General features: G+C 42.7%; 1 pseudogene; it reads right to left on the reverse strand.

Annotated features, from left to right (window-relative positions):
- Positions 1 to 231: 231 nt before the first annotated feature.
- Positions 232 to 3,911, reverse strand: LOC141492258 (riboflavin kinase pseudogene; annotated as a pseudogene).
- Between the last annotated feature and the right edge of the window lie 238 nt (positions 3,912 to 4,149).

The following is a 4,149-nucleotide window of genomic DNA, read 5'->3' on the forward strand; positions in this document are numbered from 1 at the left end:
TGATGGCTTTAATCTAACATCATTAATTTAAGCATAAAATGGCAACTACTTTGTATTTTATAAAGTAATTCACAGCTATTAAGAAAATTTTCTTAATGTAGGAAGCCAAGATTATGACATGAGAGCAACAGCTCTTAGAAGCTCTCTCAGAAACTTGTAAATACTAAGACTCTAAACTAAACTTTCCTGAGACAGAACACCACAGAGGGATCAGTGAGACATTCTCACCTACTAGGAACCTGGAAAAAGCAGATAGGCTCTGCTGCCCAGGGTTGAGGGGTGCCAGAGGGGGTGGCCAGCAGAGCGAAGAACTTCAGCCTCCCATGGAGGCAGCCCCAGGGCACGCTGGGACCAGCTCACAGCAACAGGGCGAGTTCTCTGAGAGCTCCACCCTGGGGTAACACCGGCACAAATTGGGAATCATGGTGGGGGAGTCTGCATCATGTAACAGCAGCCTAGGGCACCATGAGCGCTTCCAAGGCAGCCCAGATACAGGAACAGAAGCAGGCAGAGCCAGTAAGCAGGAGACCCCAGGGCATCAGCCCATTGAGCTGAGGGAGGGGAGCGAAGAGAGACTGCTGAGCTCTGTCCTCTGCCCCTGGTACAGGACTCTGGGGCTCTGAACCCATTCAGATCCTGATCACAGTTTAGGCCCCCTAACAGAACAGCAGGGGCCCCCACCCAACCTAAGCCTGTGCCAGAGGGGTGCCACTTATGGTCATTCACAGACCAGGAGAGGATGTACAAGCCTCATACACTGAGATCCTTGTTGGGGGGTGTCCCAAAATATCAAGACTCAGGAAGCACCCCAAAACAGGTCACAGGCTGGGAAATGATAACAGAGAAAGGCACAGAGAAATACATTGTAAAAGAAAAGAGAGAGAAACTGTCTATGATGAAAATATGTTCAAAATATTGCCAAAGTCAACTAGTGAAGATGAGGAACAAGCTTCAGCAACTAAAGACTGCCAAGAAAAAGAAGAAATAGGCTTTCAGGTTATGACAAGCTCAAAAAAGATACTTTGAAAATTTGAGAGATTTAAGAATTGGAGAATTAGAGAGTGAGGAAAACATGAAAGAAGAAAGAGTCAAGGAGACCAAAGTGAGAATAAGTGAAACAGCATGTCAAAGGATAAAACAGTTGCAAAAAGTTATTAAGGAGAAGAATGCTTTAAAATGCAAAATTGGCCAGATGGAAAAAGAGATTAAAAAAAACTCTCTGAAGAGAACAAATCCTTCAGACAAAGAATGGAAGTCAGGGAGATTGATGAATTTAGGAGAAACCAGGATTCATTACTTCAAAACCAAAAAAATGAAAAATTAGAAGAAAATGTGAAACATTTCATTGAAAAAACAACTGATATGGAAAACAGACTTACCAAAGATAATTTAAAAGCCATTGGAATACCTGAAAGTCATGATCAGGAAGAGTCTTGATATCATTTTCAAAGAATTCCTACAAGAAAACTGCCCTGATATTCTAGAAATAGAGGGCAAAATAGAAATGGAGAAAATCCACCAATCCCCCTGAGAAAGAGATCCCAAAAAACCAACCCCTAGTAATATTATAGCCAAATTCCAGAATTCCCAAGTCAAAGAGAAAATGTTACAAGCAGCCAGAAGGACAGTTCAAATATCATGGAACTGCAGTCAGGATCTCGCAGGACTTATCAGCAACTACATTGGAAGCTCGTAGGGCTTGGTATATAATATAACGGCAGGCAAAAGAGCATAGAATGCAACTGAGAATCAACTACCCAACAAAACTGAACGTCCCCTTCCAGGGAAAAAATGGACTTTCAATGAAACAGGGGAATTTCAAATGTTCCTGTTGGAATGGCCAGAGCTGAACAGAAGGTTTGATCTTCCAATACAGGACTCAGGTGAAGCATGCAGATTGAAGGAGAGGGGGAAATCATGAGGGACTTGATGATGAACTGCATGTATTCCTGCATAGAAAAATGACACTGATAATACTCATATGACCCTTCTCAGTTAACAGAGCAGGTAGAGGGAGCTTTTATATTTGAAGCACAGGAGAAAGCTCAATTCAAAGATAAAATATGGTGTAAAAATGGAGTCAATAGAAATAAAGGGAAATGTGATGGGAGAAAGAAAAAGGAGAGGGGGAAACAGGCCAAGATATCTCATATAATTAGTTTTTTCTTTATTACAATGAGCTGTTGCAATGATATGGAACAGGGGAAGGCAAGGGGAAATGATGAAATCTTGCCTCTCATCAGAGGTGGCTAGGAGAGGAAACAGTATATGTACTTAAAGGAGTATAGACATTATTAGTAAGGAGGAGTGGGAACAGGGGGAATGGGGATGTGAATGATGGAGGAAAGGATGGACCATGGTGGGAGAGTGGTCAGATATAACACATTTTCCTTTTCACTTCTTGCAAGGGTCTGGGATTGGATGGCCTGTCCGTGACCATAGGGCCAGGTGGATGCTGGGCCTAAGGGTTGGTAGGGGTGCTCAGAGCCTCTTGGCCCCAGGACCTGAGATCTGTCTGCTGCACCACTCAGCTACCCTACAGCAGAGTCAGAGTGAAAGGAGAGAGAAAATATAGTACATGGTAGTGGAGAAATATGAAAGGAGAGAGTTGTGATCAGCAATGGCAATGGTGGAAAAATACAGCAGTAACTTTTGAGATGGACTTACCATAAAGAATGTGATCCACCCACGACAGAGTTGTTGGTGTTGGAACAAAGACTGAAGCACGTTTTTTATTATTATTATTATTTGGGGTGGGGGTGCAGGGCAAATGGGGCTGTGAGCTCTGCCTGGAGATGCATAGCAGGCTGATCTTTGGGTTTCTGAGCCCGGATTTGGACACGGGTGCTCCTGGCTCAAGTTGCCAATAGTCTGCCTGTCACCCTGCCACCCCTACTATTATTACTATTTTATTTTATTTTGGGTCTTTTTTTTTCTTTTTTCAGGTTTTGCAGGGCAGTGGGGTTGGGGTAGCTTGCATGTCACACGGCTGGGTGATTGTTGGGTGCATGGGCCCGTATATGGGTTCGGCTGCTCCTGGCTCCAGGGCTGGGGCTCTGTCCACTGCGCCACCTGGACATACCTACAATTATTACTATTATTTTTTTTTAATTTTAATTTTTTTCTCTCCCATTTACTTTATTGCTCAAGTGAGTCTATATTTTTGGGGGGTGGAGGTGGTTTTCTGTTTACTCGTAAACAAGAATATTTTATTAATGTATAAAAGATTATTTGTACAAAAGGAGAATAAATAAATATTTAAAAAAACACTAGGGAGCCTAAAAATAAATGGAATGTTCCTTAAAACAATAAACAATAACTATCTAAAAAAATAGAAAATTTTCTTAAGATAACCAAATACAAGGCTGCAGCAATGGTAAAAGAATAGTGAAATACAAGGGTAAAATGCATGTAAATAAAATGACTTTTTTTCAAGGGCCATTCAATCTTGCTTTCTGGCATATGGAAGAAATTATATTCTTTGAGTTTCAGATGTTCTGGTAAATTCAATTGTCTCTTGGCTTCTTCATTATCATCCTGAATCACTGAAATAAGGGCATCAAGTGAACTAAAGTTTTTCTCTGGTCTGATATAGCTAGTTATAACTACACTAAGCATTTCCCCATGGAAATCCTTTTTGAAGGTATGGATAATGTGAGTTTCCACAGATTTTTTAGTTCTTTTGTAGTATGAGTTCCATTCTATTCCCAAAAACCATTTTATGGATCTCCATTTCCTACAGAGGCCCAACAGTAGTGAATTCCAGTAGATAAATCAAATGTAAGATTCTCCACTACTTGCTCAGGAAAGTTGGCTGTTGGGATGCCCAGCTGCTTGGAACCCTTTCCAAAGCCCCTCACTACCTTTCCCTGGCTGAAATAATGCAAATGCTTCATCAGGGCACTCTATCCTGGCTTAGGGAAGGGCCAGGGCGGAGAGGTCGAGCCCTGGAGGTCAAGGAAATGCAACCCCTCCAACCCGCCTGGAGTGGGGGGAGGAAGAAAAGGGGGAGGGAGAATCCTACGGGCGCTAGGCCGGTGGGCAACCAGACTCGAGTTTGGGGCGGGGAAACTCGAGGTCAATGGCCCCCACCGAAACATTGCCAACAGAAGGCAGACGACAGAACCTATGCCACTCCTTGCATTTACT

Source organism: Macrotis lagotis, chromosome 6 (assembly GCF_037893015.1).
Source record: "Macrotis lagotis isolate mMagLag1 chromosome 6, bilby.v1.9.chrom.fasta, whole genome shotgun sequence".
Lineage (NCBI taxonomy): Eukaryota > Metazoa > Chordata > Mammalia > Peramelemorphia > Peramelidae > Macrotis > Macrotis lagotis.